The sequence below is a fragment of the Macaca nemestrina genome, chromosome 12, assembly GCF_043159975.1.
Source record: "Macaca nemestrina isolate mMacNem1 chromosome 12, mMacNem.hap1, whole genome shotgun sequence".
In the NCBI taxonomy this organism is placed as follows: domain Eukaryota; kingdom Metazoa; phylum Chordata; class Mammalia; order Primates; family Cercopithecidae; genus Macaca; species Macaca nemestrina.
The window spans coordinates 86,750,645-86,770,590 of NC_092136.1; the positions used below are offsets into that span (position 1 = coordinate 86,750,645).

General features: G+C 41.9%; 1 long non-coding RNA gene across 3 annotated transcripts in view; it reads left to right on the forward strand.

Annotated features, from left to right (window-relative positions):
• LOC105468881 (uncharacterized) overlaps positions 1–19,946 on the forward strand; it is a 112,695-nt gene that overhangs the window by 67,766 nt on the left and 24,983 nt on the right. For 2 of the 3 annotated variants that reach the window (XR_011610969.1, XR_011610972.1), the window contains exon 3: positions 5,378–5,453. This is a non-coding gene — a long non-coding RNA (uncharacterized lncRNA). Of the gene's footprint in view, positions 1–4,003; positions 4,325–5,377; positions 5,454–19,946 lie in introns of those variants that run through there. The other variant, XR_011610971.1, reaches the window with a different exon arrangement.

Here is a 19,946-nt window from a genome sequence, read left to right on the forward strand (position 1 = left end):
CCATGCACATGTGAATGATTGTTGGTATTCTTGACAAGTTTACATTATACTGAGACTTTAAAATGCTTGTAAAGCTGCTATGTTGTTGAGGAAAGAACAATAATCTCTTGGGTCAAAAGATATGGAACAAATCCAAGCTGTAAATGTACAGCTGTGAGGCCTTAAGCAGATTATATAACTTCTTTGAAAATCATTCTCCTCAGTAGTAAAACAGGGTGGAAGAATACTCATAATTAAATAAGGAAGCTGAGGTAATGACACTTTTTAAGTCAGAAGGACTTTGTTAGGTTGAGAAGTGGAAGCAAGGGAGAACTCAAGACATTTTTCCAAGATCATAAAGCTAGTTAGGGGTAGAGCTGGAGTTTGAACCCAGGTCTAACTGACTTCAGAGCTTGAACTCTGATATTCTGTACCATCCTTTACTCATGCAATAGCTACGTATTGAGTGCCTACTATGCACTAGGTACTTTTCTATGGGTTTTGAATATACTAGGGAATAAAACAAAGATACAAAAATTCCTATCTTTGTGGAGCTTTTACATTAGAAGGTGGTAAGTGCTATGGAAAGAAATCACGACTGTAATCCCAGCACTTTGGGAGGCTGAGGCAGGTGAATCACCTGAAGTCGAGTTCGAGACCAGCCTGGCCAATATAGTGAAACCCCGTCTCTACTAAAAAAACAAAAATTAATTGGGCGTGGTGGTGGGCCTGTAATCCCAGCAACTCGGGAGGCTGAGGCAGGAGAATTGTTTGAACCTGGGAGGTGGGGGTTGCAGTGAGCCAAGATGGCACCACTGCACTCCAGCCTGGGTGACAGAGCGAGACTCTGTCTAAAAAAACAGAAACAAAAACAAAAACAAAAAAAGAAAAAGAGAGAAAAAAAAGAAATTAACAAAGAGGAAAAAAAACCAAGCATAGATGAGGGTCAGGAATCGGGCAGGTGAAGGTAGGGGCCAGGATGCAGTTTTAATTAAGGTGGTCTGTCTGGGTCTCATTGAGAAAGTGACTGTTAAACAAAGACTTGAAGAAGGTGAAGGAAGTAACCAGGCAGTTATCTGGAGGAAAACTTGGCAAGCAGAAGGACAAGCCCATATGATGATGGTCCTGAGGTGTGGGCAGGCCTGGCAGGTTTATGGAATAGCAAAGAGGCCAGTGTGGCTAGGGTGATGTGAGCATGGAGCAGAGAAGTAGCAGATGATGTCACGGAGGTCACAGATGCAGTGTGCAGGGCACTGCCGGGCATTCTAGGCTCTTTAGTTTTTATCCTGGAGTAAAATATGAGCCACTGGAAGATTCTGAACAGGAGATGGATTTGGTGACACTTATGCTAAGTGGAATAAGCCAGTCACAGAAGGACAAACACTTCACGAGGTATTTCACTTATATAAGGAATCTAAAATAGTCTAACTCATAGAAGTAGAGAGCAGAATGGTAGTTACCAGGGCCTGCGGAAGGAATAGGGAATTGCTAATTAACAGGCATAAATTTTAAGTTAAAGGAGATGAATAAGTTCTAGAGGCTGGCTATACATTGTGCATACAGTTAATAATACAGTGTTGTGCACCTAAAAATCTGTTAAGAGGGTACATTGGTGGGTCTCATGTTAAGCTTTTTTACCACAATAAAAAATATTCTGGCTGCTGTATTGAGGAAACACTGTAGTGGGACGAGGATAGACTAGGTGAGGTCATCTGTGAGAAGGTATTGCAGCGATCCAGGAAGAGTGATGGAGGTTCAATAGTGGGATTGCAGTGGTGTAAGAAGTACGTGCTGACAGGAGATTACCTGAGCCTGTTGCTGATGTCTGCATTCCTTATGGGTTGTGGGGTCTATTTAGCTACAATCTCAAGTGGTTACCCTATGGAAGCCAGAGGAAAGACAACTAGCTTGGTGGTAGAGGTGAGGTTCTCCCTGAAGGAAGTAAAATTTCTTTTATTCACCTGGGAGAGAGGCTAGTCATTAGTAGCAGATCAGACCTTGGAAAGCAGGCCACAGCTAGGCAATGGAAGCTCATGGGCCTTGTTCTCTGAGTTCTGGTTATGAAGTGTTTAGATGTGCTCCAGGAGGCCATACCTGGATGGCTAAATGCCTGTTATACAGTTTGGCAAGTAGGGGCCCCAAGCTGAAGATGGCTCAGCAAACATTGTAATAAGAATATCCAGTTGTATTTTACTCTCTGTATTTTCTCTCTTAATCCATGATCTTTAGTGCAGTATTATTTAAATATTGCAGCCTAGCCTCAGTGGGCCTCTGGAGGGAACTAGGGGAGGGTTTTGTTCCCACTTCTGTCCTGGAGTATAGAGCAGAGTACTTTGAAGCCTCTGAGGTCATGACAGTAGGAATTAAGAAAAGATCCTCTTGGGGATTAGCAGTTGGGATGGGGCCAGGCCCCTTTCCTCCTTTGCTTACGTTGGAAGAGGGTTTTGGATATATTGGATCATAGGTTTCCTTACATAAGCACACGTGAAGTATCTTACTAATGTTCAGTCATCTTGCATGGGCCTCACTTTTTACACAGCCTCGTGTGAGGCATGATGTCCCTGTTGAACATCAGCTGAACGTCACCCAAGAGTCAGGGGGAGACAGTTGGAGACCACAGCAATAGGGCTTTGCATCTTGGAGGGAACAAGACGGTATAATCTTTGAATCTTGGGGTTTACCATTAGATATGCTGATATGTAGGACTGAAAGAGGCCTGAGCCCCTGTGCCTGGTTTCTCAGAAAGTATTGGGAATGCAGCAGAACATGACAGCTAAGTGCCCAGCCTTCACAGCTGGACTGGATTTGAGTTCCGGATGTACTCTTTTCTGGTTGGACAACTTTTTAAACCTCTCTATTGCTTATTTCTTTTATTCATAAAATATAGATGACTATGATAGTGTCCTAGTCCATTTGTGCTGCTGTAAAGATAGAAAACCTGAGGCTGGATAATTTATAAAGAAAAGAGGTTTATTTGACTCTCAGTTCTGCAGGCTGTACAGGAAGCATGGCACCAACACCTGCTTCAGATGAGGGCCTCAGGCTGCTTCTACTTATGGTAGAATGTGAAGAGGAGCTGGAGTGTACAGATCACATAGTGAGAGAGGAAGCAAAGAAAGAGGGAAGTGCCAAGTATGGGAACTCTCACAGGAACTAACAGAGTGAGAACTCACTCATTACCTCTAGGACAGCACCAAGCCATTAATGAGAGATCTGCCCCCATGACCCAAACACCTCCCATTAGGGCCCTCCTCCAATATTGGAGATCACATTTCAATATGAGATTTGGAGGGGTCAAACATCCAAACTATAACAGATAACATGTATCATGTAGGGTTGCTCTGAAGATGAAAATAAATAATATGTTTAGCTGACCTCAATACCTGGCACAAAGTAAGTGCTCAGTGTAGCCATTATTATGACTAATTATGGAAGCTTGTCAAGATAGTGCCTCTTTAGGGTATGTGATTAGGGGGTGAGATTGGTACAGTATCACAGGCAGGAATTTAGTCACTGTTCTATTCTCTGGGACACTTTCTAGACTTCCTTGGATTTTCACTTGGGCAAAAATGGAAATAATGGGAACCTATTCCTGGCTATATTGGTAAGCAAATGGGAATATAATGAAACCTCATCAAACATAAAAATGACAGCAAACTGTTGTGGCATCTGGGCATTTGGTGTGCATGTGTGGGTACGTGTTTAATGTGGGTCATTGGTGTTGTGTTGGTGTTGCAAAGCAGGAGGAAGTTCATATAAAACTTGGTTTAGGTGTCAAGCCTGAGGACCTGCCATGCACTGAGAGAATTTGAGAGACAGTTTATTATTCACACAGAGGAAAGCTGAGCAGGCACAAGCAGGTCCAGGTAGGTTTGGGCAAAGCAAAGGGAGTGGGTTTGGGCCTTTACAGTGGCTGAGAAGTGGGGCTGGGAAAAGTTCCTGCATGTCGACAATTTAAATATTCAGTGGTACCAAAGGAGGAGATGAGGTCATGGGCCTTCTTATCAGCCTGCCCAGATGTGGGGCCAAAAAGGAAGAGAGGGCAAGGCCTGAAAGGAATTATCAATCCAACATAAAAAACGAAGTGTGACTCTCCATTACAATCAATTATAAAGGGGATAAGAAATAAATATCACAGAAAACCACTTTAAAATAGCAAATCTCTACCATAGCAAATTGTTACTAATATATGAATGAATCAACAAAGGCACAAGTATACGATAACCCCGGAGACTGGTAGAGGGGTAGCCAGCACTTTCATACCTTTGGCCTGAGGGATTTACTGTCCTGTAAAGAAGACTGAAGATGTGAATGACTCTCCACTAGGGCTTTTGAAATACTCAAGGTGAGAAATGGTGTTGGCCTGAACCAAGTAGTTTTGGATATGGAAGAAGGTAGGTTTCATTCATTCATCACCCTAACTGAGTGTTTATGTGTGCCAGCCCTGTCCTAGGGGACCTGTGACACACACTGAATAAGAGAGAAACAGGTCCATTTTTGCAGGGTACTCAGTCAGGCAAACAACTATAATGGTATTATATATTATATAATATGACTAAGTGTTTTTCTTGGAGAAGTACAGGAGTGCGAAAACCCATACCCAGGATGATGGCAAAGGAAATAAGGAGGGAGAGAAGTGGTAGTAGAGAGAACTCAACAAGGAGATAGAAGTGATAGAATTTGGTAGAGGATTAAATGTGGGAGGGGAAGACTGGCAAGGGCATCTGTGTGGAGGGAGGTACCGTTCTTTGAAGTAGGTAATACCCAAGGAGAAGAAGACTAGTGGGGAAGGTGTGGATTTAATTTTGGATACACTGTATTTGAGATGCCTGTAGGACAGTCCATTTGAAATGCCCCCGAATCTTCTGCAGAGAGAGACCTGGACTAGCAATACGGTCCTGGGGGTGAGAAGAAAGGCTGTTGCAATTTGAGTCCCTGGCTGGCTATCAGATTATCCAGGGAGGGAGTGCAAGGCATGACAATGGCCCTGGACAGCACACTGAGGAACGTCAAGGCTAGGGACTGGCGCAGAAAGGAACCTCTGCTGGGCAAAGGCTCTCGGCCCAGATTTTACGCACTGGCATAGGTCGTTTACTGAGATGGCCTCAGCAGCACAGGAGGAGGCCAGAGTCAGGAAGGAGCAATCTAAGAGCTCACACTTGTGGGTTGTCTGTGGAATCTAAGAAGTATTGGGACATTAGTGGCTACCAGGCTTTTGAAGGAGGCCTGGGACATTAGTGGCTACCAGGCTTTTGAAGGAGGCCTGGGCTACCAGCTTTTATCCTTAGTGGGAGCAAGATCAGAGAACTACTGGGTAATGTGACCCCATGAGCTCACTGTGTTGCAGTTCAAGGACCCCAGGCTTATCTTTGTGATTTGTGTCTTCTACCCTGCACAGATGGCTTCGGTCTCGCTGAGGTCAAGAGGAACCATTCTGTGTTTGTGGAGAAGTCAATGACAGACATGGATTAAAGGTATTTGTTTGCATCTACTTACCTTGGTTGGCAGCAGATTACGACCACCTGACTGCTAGACAGGTGTGGAGCCAAGGGGCAAGGATGCCCGTTGACATGGTGATCATTCACCTGATTGGAAGTGAGGTGCCGAAGTGTGTCTGCGTTCTAGTGGAGAAACCACTCCTGGAGAACTGGAGATGGATGGGTTTTGGGGCAGAGCAGATCTGGTATTGCAAGCTGTGATTGTTTCCTACTAGCTCTGTGAGATTGGGGAAATGACCTCTGAGTTTCTATTCCCTTGTCCTCAGAAAAATGAGAATTATTCATGTGAATAAAGACAAATGCAGATATGAGTGACTGGCATAACTAAGGTGCACAGGAAGGCAGCCTGCACTTCCAGTATGCATTTCATGCCATGTCTTTACCTCCTGTGGCATACTTGAGTCTGAGATTTCTTTGAGCCTAGAATTTGAGTGCCGATTGGAACTTGAATTCTTCTGTTCAGACTCAGGTCCTGGAGGGAGGACATGTGAAATGTGCTTTAAACCCTGTTGAATTTCTAGCAACTTGAATTTGAATGGGTCCTCTGAGTTTAAAAAATATTCTACCATACTTTGTTTCTGCCTCCCCAAAAGAAGTGTTTAGGTTTTTATCCAATGCTTTAAGGCTCTCCGAGGACAACATCATGGAGGAGGAAGAACACTGGCTTTGAATCCTGGCTCTGTCACTTTCTTACGCTGTGGCCGTGGCTGACACCTTTTTTGAGTGTGTTTTGTCACCTGCAAAATGGGCAAAAGCAGGGCAGGTTTCAGGTTTTGTGGGGCTTGAAGCTTATACAATTTGGGGACCTCTTTAAGAGAAAGAACACAAAATTATGAATATAAACTTAGGTACAAAACTTACCTTTAGAATAAGAAAATAAATCAACATAAATTATAAATTTTAAAAATGCCACAAATACTATATAATTTAGAAAAATAGTTTACTTACATTATTTAACTACCTGCCAGATCTCTACAATGCTTTCCCTCCTTACCTCTTTTGGCTGATTACTCTCTGATTATCTTTTCATAGGACCATAATTTTGTAATATCCTTGTCTATAGAGAGTATAGAAGGATACTCTATTCTTCTTGCATGCTGATCAAAGTTTGTATTATTGTGAGGTTTTTTTTTAAGCTTTATTAATTATTGTGTAATTTTTTTTTTTTTTTTTGAGACTGAGTTTCACTTTGTCGCCCAGACAGGAGTGCAGTGGTGCAATCTTGGCTCACTGCAACCTCCACCTCCCAGGTTCAAGCGATTCTCATGTCTCAGCCTCCTGAGTTGCTGGGATTACAGGCCCGCCACCATGCCCAGCTAATTTTTGTGTCTTTAGTAGAGACGGGGTTTCCCGATGTTGGTCAGGCTGGTCTCAAACTCCTTACCTCAAGTGATCTGCCTGCCTCGGACTCCCAAAGTGCTGGGATTACAGGCATGAGCCACCGCACCTGCTGTAAATTTTTAGAATTGTCTATTTTGGAAAATGTTCTATCGTTTTATATATGTAGTAAGACATGAAGTATTCTTGTATAGTACTTGTATTAAACACTCTCTGAAATGACAGTATTCTTCGATGAGCTTGTTATGAGTGTCCTATATTGTCATTGTCAAAGTGTCAATTAGCAGAAAATGTTCTAATGCATTCTTGTGATTCCCTCCTCCTCATTAATTGGATTATCAGATAATCCAGAAGCCTGTCTATTACTTCTGTTTAGAATTTATCTCATTCTTTGAGATAAATTAACTATATTTGTCTATGATCTGAATTTTGCTTTTGTTATAATTGTATCTCAATGTCAGAATAATTTCTGTTGATTTCACAGCTCATTTATTTTATTAATTTATTTGAATATTCTCCCAGTCCCTTAATAAATCAGTAATCTGCATTGATCCTACTACCTAAGGGAGTTGTTGGAGTGAACAGGCTTTGTAAATGTCAAAGGTTATGTCTTCCTAATTGATACTATTCTCTCCTATGCCCCTCTCCTGCCACTCAGCACACCCCAGGACTCTGCAGAGTGTGTCTCCCATTGTAAGTATACATGGAAGGATCTATGAGTTGAGTTCTTGGTTCCCTTGCTAAAAGCCAGGAGGAAAGAAAAGGAAGGAAGCAGAGTAATAATTCTTTTTGGTTATTGTACGTTTACATCATGTTTCACTCTAACATAAACACGATGAAGTATAACACACAACTTTATATAAAAGCCTGTTTTAGAAAAAATAATCCCAGAATTTCCTAATTTCTGATAAGGAGTATTTGACCAGGGCTTCAGGAATGTACTCTGTTTCGGCAGCTTGGGCCATAGGCACCAAATGGAGGCTACTACTGGTTCCTAGCCCTTCCCCATATCCATTAATCCTCAGACTGTGTTCCTGATAGGACACCTGGGCTGTGCAGGCATAGCTCAGCCCACATTTTATCTGACTGTTATCTCCTCCTGCCAATGCTCCCATTCCCTGAAATCTCTTCAAGAATACCTGAAGGGCAGGCTTTCTGCACAGCACCAACACTTCTGCAGGATGTAAATGTCAAATCCAAAGCAATCTACCTTTAAAGAAATATTTTCCTATTTGAAACTCACCCCTCCCATGAAGGAAATTAATTGCACTTGATAATTCTCTTAAAATGAGTAATGGAGTAGGTATAGCCTTAAAAATGTGCTGTTGGCATTTTTGTTTGTTTTTCTAAGTGCAGTTAATTAAATTCTGGTGATTCCAGTGGGCTGTCTGCAGAACAGAGAGTTATTACTTCCCCCTGAATGTCCCCCTGATTTCCCAGGCAGAGTTAGGAGCTTCTTCCTTTTTCTCTGGCCACCCCCTGCAATGCTGTGTGTTCCCTCCCATCATAAGACTCATCCTGTTATTATTATTAACCTACTTCTCTGCTTCCTGTACTAAATGTCAGTGCCTTGAGGATAAGAACTATGATTTTTTTTGGTCATTAATCAGGTCTCACTACCTGCTAATGGAATCTTCCTACCTTGACTTCCCCTTGTAGTGGGTCCCTGGCATTTTCTGAACACAGATGGCTATGGGCATCCTTTGTAGACTGCCTTGGAAGCTCACCTGTGCCCAGGTAGACCATCCCTAGTGTAGGCACATTTTATCCTGCCACCAGAAATCTAGGTCATGCCTGCTTATCCCTTCTGGCCTGGATAACAGTGGCCTTGACATATTGGATGGAGCCCTTTGAAGAGAGGACAGTTTCCACCCATGGCAATGAAGGCAGATGAGCTGATTTTCCTTGTGAGTTCAGGCTTTTAGGTGCTGGCATGCCCCCTTGAGAACGGGCTCATCAGGATTCCCCTGGAAGGACAGGTCTTGGCTATTACCCAGCTAGTTGTTAATGCTGGGGCTCACCTTGGGGTTAAGGATGCCTTACTCTCAGCAGGCCTTGACAGGCTCAGCAGTAAGGCTTTCCAGGGAAAAGATTCCAAGACCTTGGCTGTGGGCTGCTCTTGGTCAGGCTGATTTCAGAAAGAAATACCATTGAGCCGAGATGGTGATGAATGGCTCTTGAAAACATAGGAAATTGGGTTTTATGACAGGTCATTTATTTTCTCTCCTCCCTCTCTCCCCATAGCCACAAATAAATAAAGAAAGAAATACATAAATACATAAATACCACTCAATATTTCAACCAATTGAAGAAGCAGCAAAAAAATCCAATTGCAATGTAGGAAAAGATACCTACCTATGATGTGCATGGCTCTTCCCCAATAGAAATGCTAGGCAGAGAAAGGTGGGTGTTGCTTTCTGATAAACTGCAACTCTGGGCAGTTGTTCAGGTGAAGATATTTGATCTCCCAAAATGTCTCAGGCAGTGGCTGTCCCTGGATGTAGACTTCTGTTTCAGAGGGCAGAACCTCATTGAAAGACCTTCTGGTCTTATCTCCACTGTTATCCTGCAGGCCAGGTCACCACCATATGCCTCCTGGACCATGAAATTTTTCTTTTCATAAATCTCTCACTTCTGCTTGTGATCCTCTAACCCATCATTCACATGACAGACAGAATGATCTGTTCAAAAATAAATTAGATCACGTCACATGCAGCCACACATCCCTTTTCTCTGCTACTGGATGACGCCAATGTGTTTCTCACACAAGAGCTTTTTGCATATTTTCTTCCTTCCCCTCTCTCTTTGCTGAACTAACTTCTATGCCTCCTTCAGGCCTCAACCCCAGAGATTATTTCTATACAGAGTCGCCCTCTGCCTTTCCTACCTAAAATTTGTCTTTTCCATTACTTGCCCTCATAGTACCCTATGCTTTTCCTCCATGACACGTATTAGCATTTGTAAGTATAGATTTATTTATTTACTGTTTGTTCTTTTTCCATACTGTAAGCTCCAAGAGGGCAGGCGCATAGTCTGTTTGGTTAATCATTGTGTATCTAATGTCTAGTACCATGTCTACTACATAGAAAGTGCTCATTAAATATTTGTTGAATGAAAGAATATGCAATGAGTTACTTTCCATATAATAGCTCAAATGAGTGGGGGCTAAAGCTTAGAAGCTTCAGGTAAAATAATTAGGAAAGGTCCTTAATACATGATTATTTTTATCTGCTGAGTTAAATGAGGGTCAAGGACTGGGACTAAGATTTAAGTTCTATCTACCTTGGTGTTTAGACATAAAGAAACTTGTTTTATAGACAAGAATGGATTCCATAGAGGCCAAATCAGAAGGAGAGACAACAGGGTTCCTGAGAAATAAATCATCCTGTGATAGGATTTCTGAGCATAAGCATTATTGATATTTTGGGCTAGATAATTCTTTGATGCAGGGGAATGTCTTGTGCAGTATGAGTTTAGCAGTATCCCTGGCCTCTACCCACTAAATTCCAGTAGCACCCTCCTTCTATCTGAGAGAACCAAAAAATGTCTCCAGACAAGGCCAAATGTACCCTGGAGGGAAAAGAAAACTTTTCTCTTAGGGCAAGTTGAGAACTACTTGTCCTAAGAGAAGAAGTGATATAGCAGATTCCAGGACAGTTCTGAATGCTGGAATGAAGAACTGGTTCTGGGTGCATGGAGGTAGCTAATATCAGCATTTATCCTATTCCTACCACCCTGTGGGTGTGTATGAAGCCTAGAAGGTAGGCATTAGGCCACTAATGATTATGATGCTTTGGGTTCAAGCATTTTTGCTTTGGGAGCTCTTCCTGCCAGCTAAGCATAACATTGCAGGAACTACTTCCTCCAGGCATTAAGGGGCAGTGGTATTGTCTTATATCAGTCATGGCATTCTGGACACAGATTCAGTGCTGTCAAAGACCCTTTGTTGGACTGTCAGGATCTTGGGGTAGTGCTGGCTGCAGAATGGCGTGGTGATCTTCACTGATTCTGAGATAAGAAGTATTCCCAGGAATTCTCCATAAATACTTTGGAAGGAGGATTTTATAAAATGGGTATACTACCCAAAGCAATCTACAAATTCAATGCCATCCCTATCAGTATATCAACATCATTGTTCACAGACATAAAAAAATTTCTAAAATTTGTATGGAACCAAAAAAAAAGCCTGAATACCCAAAGCAATCCTATGCAAAAAGAATAAAGCTGGGTCAGAGGACAAGATGGCTGAACAGATGTAGCCAGGTGAAACAGCTACCACCGAGAGACTGAGAGACTGGTGTGCTTTTAATAGATCTTCAGAGGAAAGGTGTCAAGAGTGAATGGAGGGAAGTCACAGAAGCTTGGCTGAAGAGAGAGAAAGCTGGGAACCCTACACAGGGCTGCTGTGCAATGGGACTCATGTTTGGACCACAGCAGCTCTGAGGGAACGGGTGAGTTGAACTGGTAAGAAGCAACCCACTCTCACTGCAGCCCTCTGGAACCCCAGCAGCAGGAGACCCCTTGACCACCATAGACACTGGAGTTGGCAGAGACAGCTGCTTAGAGAAGTGGTAGGGGCAGCAAGCTGTCTGATGTGGAGCCCAGAGGGTGTGATGTGGGAACATCTGTAGCAGAGCACAGCCAGAGATGGCCATCCCTCTAGGCTTGACTTGCTCCCATAAGAAACTTTAGCTCCAGAAGAACTATTGGACCTGATCTCTGCAGGGAAGTCTTGCCCATCAGATGGGGCTGGTCCAACCTGGACACCCTTGGTCTTCTGGCCTCTCCCAGAGCCCTAGCCTGGCTATGCCAGCTGGCAGGGTAGCCTTGGGTGCACTGGGGGCCTGCACCATAGCTTCTGTGCTGGTGGACCGTACATGACTGGTGGAGAGATCCAGCGATACATCTCCTATAGCCACACACCAGCCTGCCTACTCCCTCCCCATACTGCAGCTTCCCCTTGGGCCCATGGCAACTCCCATGTGACTTTGCTGGCATGTGTCTGCATGGGTGTGTTTTGCTTTCCTTGCCCCACCAGCATAGAGGAGTGCAGTTCACCGCCTCTTCCCCTGCCAACCACCATTGCAGATGTAGCCTTGGCTGGCACAGACTCATCCAGTCCCACCGCTGCCAGTACTCTGCTCTTGCACTAACACTGCGCAGAGTACAGCAGATCCTCCCCGACCTTGAATGACCACTCCTGCTTATGAGACACAGCAAAGGCACCCAGACCTCTGCCTGACAGCACCCCACCCCCAAGTGAACACCACCTCTAGTGTGGCCATGCAAACAGTCTCCAGCAGGGACCTCCAGGGCCCCGCCTCTCCTCAGCTGTGTTGCCAGTATGATTAATGCTTTCAGGGAGGCAGGCACTCTGGCACCTGCTAGTAGTCTGATGCACCTGCTGCCCCGTTGCCCCCACAGCACAGTGGATTTCAAACCTCAAGGAGTTGGAGAACAGAGTCAGGCCCAATACAAGTCCCCCAGAGTTAGAGCATACAGTCTAGGAGTTGGGACCTGAGCATCGGCTCCCTAAAATCTTACGGAAATGAAGCCAGTTGGCTGAATTTACCTTATACCACAACTAAACCCTCAACGTCATCAAACAGGATCAAAGAAAAAAAAATCCAAAGGTCAGCAACCCCAAAGATTGAAGGTAGACAAGGCCACAAAGATGAGGAAGAATCAGTGCAAGAACCCTGAAAAATCAAAAAGCCAGAGTGTCTTCTTTCTTCCAAGTGTCTGCATCACCTCTCTAGCAAGGGTTCTGAACTGAGCTGAGATGGCTGGAATGACAGAAATAGAATTTGGAATACGGATAAAAATGAAGATCATTGAGCTACAAGAGTATGTTGAAATACGATGCAAGGAAGCTAAAAATCATGATAAAACAATACAGGAGCTGACAGACAAAATAGACAGTATAAGAAGAATGTAACCAACCTGACAGAGCTGAAAAACTCACTATAAGAATGTCATAACATAATCACAAGTATTAACAGCAGAATAGACCAAGTGAAGGAAAGAGTCTCAGAGCTTGAAGACTGGTTTTCTGGAATAAGACAGTCAGACAAGAATAGAGGATAAACAATAAAAACAAATGAACAAAACCTCTGAGAAATATGGGATTATGTAAATAGAGCAAATCTGTGATTCATTGGTGTCCCTGAAAGAGATGGGGAGAATAGAACCAACTTGGAAAACATATTTCAGGATATCATCCGTGAGAATGTCCCCAACCTAGCTAGAGAGGCCAACATTCAAATTCAGGAAATGCAGAGAACTGTAGCAAGATACATCACAAGAAGATCATCCCCAAGACACAGACTCATCAGATTCTCCAAGGTTGAAATTAAAGAAAAAATGTTAAAGGCAGTTAGAGAGAAAGGTCAGGTCACCTGGAAAGGGAAGCCCATCAGACTAACAGTAGACCTCTCAGTGGAAACCCTACAAGCCAGAAGAGATTGGGGGCCAATAGTCAACATTCTTTTTTTTTTTTTGAGACGGAGTCTTGCTCTGTCGCCCAGGCTGGAGTGCAGTGGCCGGATCTCAGCTCACTGCAAGCTCCACCTCCTGGGTTCACGCCATTCTCCTGCCTCAGCCTCCCGAGTAGCTGGGACTACAGGCGCCCGCCGCCTCGCCTGGCTAGTTTTTTGTATTTTTAGTAGAGACGGGGTTTCACCGGGTTAGCCAGGATGGTCTTGATCTCCTGACCTCGTGATCCACCCGTCTTGGCCTCCCAAAGTGCTGGGATTACAGGCTTGAGCCACCGAGCCCGGCCAATAGTCAACATTCTTTTTTTTTTTTTGAGACGGAGTCTTGCTCTGTCGCCCAGGCTGGAGTGCAGTGGCCGGATCTCAGCTCACTGCAAGCTCCACCTCCTGGGTTCACGCCATTCTCCTGCCTCAGCCTCCCGAGTAGCTGGGACTACAGGCGCCCGCCGCCTCGCCTGGCTAGTTTTTTGTATTTTTAGTAGAGACGGGGTTTCACCGGGTTAGCCAGGATGGTCTTGATCTCCTGACCTCGTGATCCACCCGTCTTGGCCTCCCAAAGTGCTGGGATTACAGGCTTGAGCCACCGAGCCCGGCCAATAGTCAACATTCTTAAAGAAAAGAAACTCCAACCAAGAACTTCATATCCAGCCAAACTAAGCTTAATAAGTGAAGGAGAAATAAGATCCCTTTTCAGACAAGCAAAAGCTGAGGGAATTTGTTACCACCAGACCTGCCTGACAAGAGCTCCTGAAGGAAGCACTAAATATGGAAAGGAAAGAACATTACCAGCCACTACAAAACCAGATTGAAGTACACAGACCAGTGATACTATAAAGCAACCACATAAAGAAGTCTACATAATAACCAGCTAACATCATGATGACAGGATCAAATCCACACATATCAGTACAACCTTGAATGTAAATGGGCTAAATGTCCCAATTAAAAGACACAGTGTGGTAAGCTACATAAAGAACCAAGATCCATTGATATGCTCTCTTCAAGAGACCCATCTCACATCAGTGGCACACAGAGGCTCAACATGAAGAGATGGAGAAAAATCTATCAAGCAATTGGAAAACAGAAAAAAGTAGGGGTTGCAATTCTAATTTCAGACAAAAGAGACTTTAAACCAAAAAAGATAAAAACAGAAAAGAAGGCTATTTCATAATGGTGAAGGTTTCAATTCAGCAAGGAGACATAAGTATCCTAAATATATATACACCCAACACAAGAGCACCCAGATTCATAAAGCAAGCTCTTAGAGACCTACACAGAAACATAAACTCCCATACAATAATAGTGGGACACTTTTAACACCCCACTGACAATGTTAGACAGATTATCAATACAAAAAATTAACAAAGATATTCAAGACCTGAACTCAGCACCGGATTAAATGGACCTAATAGATATCTCCAGAACTCTCCACCAAACCAACAGAATATACATTATTCTCATTGCCACATGGCATGTACTCCAAAACTGATCACATAAATGAAAGTAAAACACTCCTTGGCAAATGCTAAATAACTGCAATCATAACAAACAATCTCTTGGACCACAGCAAAATCAAATTAGAAATCAAGACTAAGGAATTCACTCAGAACCATACAATTACACATAAATTGAGTAACCTTCTCCTGAGTGAGTTTTGGGTAAATAATGAAATTAAGAAATCAAGAAGTTCTTAAAAACTAAGTAGAACAAAGCTACAACATACCAGGGTCTCTGGGACACAGCTAAAGCAGTGTTAAGAGGAGAATTTATAGCAGTAAATGCCCACATTAAAAAGTTAGAAAGACCTCAAGTTAACAACTTAACATCACAACTAAAAGAACAAGAGAACCAAGAGCAAACAAATCTCAAAGCTAGCAGAAGACAAGAAATAACCAAAGACAGAGCTTAACTGAAGGAGACTGAGGCACAGAAAACAATTCAAAAGATCAATGAATCCAGTAGCTGTTTTTTTGAAAAAGCACAATAAAATAAATAGACTGTTAGGTAGACTAGTAAAGAAGAAAAGAGAGAAGATTCAAATAAACACAATCAGAAATGACAAGGGGGAATTAGCACTGACCCCGCTGGAATACAAACAACCATCAGAGAATATTATGAATACCTCTATGCACATAAACTAGAAAATCTAGATGAAATGAATGAATTCCTGGACACATACAGCCTCCCAAGACTGAGCAAGAAGAAATTGAATCCCTGAACAGACCAATAATGAACTCTGAAATCAGTCAGTAATGAATAACCTACCAACTAAAACAAGCCCAGGACCAGATGGATTCACAGCTGAATTCTGTCAGATATAAAGGGAAGAGCTAGTACCACTCCTGCTGAAACTGTTCCAAAAAATTGAGAAGGATCTCATCCCTAACTCATTCTGTGAGGCCATAATCATGCCAATACCAAAACCTGGCAGAGAAACAACAACAAAAAACTTTATGCCAACATCCTCAATGAACAAACCCAGCAGCATATCAAAAAGCTTATTCACCATGATCAAGTAGGCTTTAGGATGCAAGGTTGGTTCAACATATGCAAATCAATAAATGTGGTTCAACACATAAACAGAACTAAAGACAAAAACCACATGATAATTTCAATAGATGCAGAAAAGTCTTTTGATGAAATTTATCACTCCTTTATGTTAAAAACTCTCAATAAACTAGGTATTGAAGGAACATACCTCAAAATAATAAGGGCATCTATGACAAACCCACAGCCAATATTATACTGAATGGGAAAAAGCTGAAAGCGCTCCACTTGAAAACAGGCGGAAGATAAAAGTGACCTCTCTTGCCACTCCTATTCAACATAGTATTAAAAGGTCTGGCCAGGGCAATCAGGCAAAAGAAAGAAATAAAGTACATCTAAATAGGAAGAGAGGAAATCAAACTATTTCTATTTGCAGGCAACATAATCCTGTATCTAGAAAACCCCACAGTTTTGGCCCAAAAACCCCTTCAGCTAATAAATAACTTCAGTAAAATTTCAGGATACAAAATCAATGTGCAAAAATTACTAACATTCCTATACACCAACAATAGTCAAGCTGACAATCCCATTCACAATTACCACTAAAAGAACAAAATACTTAGGAACATAGCTAACCAGAGAGGTGAAAGATCTCTACAAGAAGAACTACAAAACACTGCTCAAAGAAATCAGAGATGACACAAACAAATGAAAAACATTCCAGGCTCATGGATAAGAAGACTCGATATCATAAAAATGGCCATACTACCCAAAGCAATTTATAGATTCAATGTCATTCCTATTAAATTACCATTGAGATTCTTCACAGAACTAGAAAAAGCTATTTTAAAATTCATATGGAACCAAAGCAGAGCCCAAATAGCCAAGGCATGCTTAAGCAAAAAGAAAAAAAGCTGGAGGCGTCATGTTACCCAACTTGAATCTATACTACAGGGCTACAGTGACCAAAACAGCATGGCATTGGTACAAAAACAGACATAGAACAATGGAACATAATAGAGAACCCAGAAGTAAGGCCACACACCTCCAACTATCTGATCTTTGACAAACCTGACAAAAACAAGCAATGGGGAAAGGATTCGCTATTTAATAAATGGTGCTGGGATAACTGGCTAGCAGTATGCAAAAGCGTGAAATCGAACCCCTTCCTTACACCATATATAAAAATTAACTCAAGATGGATTAAAGACTTAAATGTAAACCCAAAACTACAAAAACTCCGGAAGACAACCTAGGCAATACCATTCAGGACATAGGCACAGGCAAAGATTTCATGATGTGGATGCCAAAAACAATTTCAAGAAAAGCAAAAATTGACAAATGGGATCTAATGAAACTACAGAACTTCTGTACAGCAAATGAAAGTATCAACAAAGTAAACCAACAACGTACAGAATGGGAGAAAATTTTTGTGAACTATGCATCCCACGAAGGTCTAATATCCAGTATCTATAAGGAACTTATAGTTATAAGAAGCCAAACAACTCCATTAAAAACTGTGCCAAGAACATTAACAGACACTTTTCAAAAGAAGACATACATATGGCCAGCAATCACATGAAGAAAAACTCAACATCATTGCTCACTAGAGAAATGCAAATCAAACCACAATGAGATACCATCCCACACCAGTCAGAATGGCTATTGGAAAAAGTAAAAAAATGACAGATGCTAGAGAGGTTGCGGAAAAAATGGAACGCTTATATGGTGTTGGTGGGAGTGTAAATTAGTTCAACCATTTGGAAGACTGTGTGGCAATTCCTAAAAGACCTAAAAACAGAAATACCATTTGACACAGCAATCCCATGACTGGATTTATACCCAGCGGAATATAAATCGCTCCATTATAAGGACATATCCATGTGTATGTTCATTGCAGCACTATTCACAATAGCAAAGACTTGAAGTCAGCCTAAATGACCATCAATGACAGACTAGAAATGTGGTACATATACACCATAGAATACTATGCAGCCATACAAAGGAATGAGATCATCCCCTTTGCAGGGACATGGATGGAACTGGAGGCCATTATCCTTAGCAAGCTAATACAGGAACAGAAAAGAAAATACCGTATGTTCTTACAACTGTGAGTTAAATGATGAGAACACATGGTCACATAGAGGAGAGCAACAGACACTGGAGCCTATTGGGGGTAGCGGGGGTTGGGGAGGAGGGAGAGAACATGAATATAACCAACGGATACTAGGCTTAATACCTGGATGATGAAACAATTTGTACAACAAACCCCCATGACACAAGTTTACCTATATAACAAACCTGCCCATGTACTCCTGAACACAAAATTAAAAAAATTAAGCTGGGGGTATCACATTACATTGACTTCAAAATATATTACAAGGCTATAGTAACCAAAGCAGCATGACATTGGTATAAAAATGGACACACAGACCAATGGAACAGAATAGAGAACCCAGAAATAAATCCACCCAGAAATAAAGTCAAGTGATTTTTGACCAAATTGTCAAGAACATACACTGGGGAAAGGAAACCTGCTTCAATAAATGATGCTGGGAAAACTGGATATCCATATGCAAAAGAATAAAACTAAGCTCCTATCTCTCATCATATAAAAATGAACTCATATAAGTTAATGACTAAGACTTCAAAAGCACAGGCAACAAAAATTCACAAATGGGACTATATTAAACTAAAAACTTCTGCAGAGCAAAGGAAACAATCAAGAGTGAAGAGACAACCTATTTAATGGGAAAAATATTGCAAACTATTCACTGACAAGGTACTAATACTGAAAATATACAAGGAAGTCAACTCAGCAGTAAAATACCAAATAATCCCATTAAAAAATGAGCAAAGGACATGAGTAGACATTTCTCAAAAGAATGTATACAAATGGCTTGCCTGGCGCAGTGGCTCACGACTGTAATCCCAGCACTTTGGGAGGCTGAGACGGGCAGATCACAAGGTCAGGAGATCGAGACCATCCTGGCTAACACGGTGAAACCTCGTCTCTACTAAAAATACAAAAAATTAGCCAGGAGTGGTGGTGGGCGCCTGTAGTCCCAGCTACTCGGGAGGCTGAGGCAGGAAAGATGGCATGAACCCGGGAGGCGGAGCCTGCAGTGAGCTGAGATTGCACCAATGCACTCCAGCCTGGGTGACAGAGCGAGACTCTGTCTCAAAAAAAAAAAAAAAAAAAAAAAAAAGAATATATACAAACGGCTAATGGGTATATGAAAAAAAAAATAAACCACAATATTGTTTATTATCAGGAAATTGCAAATCAAAACCACAGTGAGATATCATCTTACCCCAGTTAGAACGGCTGTTATTGAAAAGAAAAAATAACAGATGCTGGTGAGAACATGGAGAAAAGGGAACTCTTGTATTACACTGTTGGTGGGAATGTAAACTAGTATAGTCACTATGGAAAAATTAGTATAGTCACCACAAAACTTAAAATAGAACTACATACAATCCAGCAATCCCACTACTGAGTATCCAATAGAAGGAAAGAAAGTATATCAAAGGGATGCCTGCACTTGCATGTCTATCACTGCACTATTCACAATAGCCAAGGTATGGAATCAACCTGCGTGTCCGTCAATGAATGAGTGGATAAAGAAAATGTGGTATATACACAATGGAATACTACTCAGCCATGTGAACAAAGAATAAAACCCTGTCATTTAGAGAAACATGGATGAAACTGAAGGTTATTATATTAAGTGACATAAGCCAGACACAGAAAGACAAATATAGCACATTCTCATTCATATATGGGAGCTAAAATACTTGATCTCATGGTGGTAAATAGTAGAATGATAATTATCAGAGGGCTGGAAAAGGTGTGTGTGTGGAGGGGCTAAGGGGTAGGGGTAAGAGAATAAAGAGAGGTTAGTTAATAAGTACAAACATACAGTTAAATAGAAGGAATAAGTCCTAATATTCAATAGCAGAGTAGGGTAACTATAGTATTTTCAAAACAGCTAGAAGAGAGAACTTGAGATGTTTCCAACACATAGAAATTATAAATACTAAGGTGATGTATACCCTAAATACCTTGACTTGATCTTTAACATTCTATGCATTTAACAATGGGTCACATGCACCTCACAAAAATGCACAAACATTTTTATTACTAAAA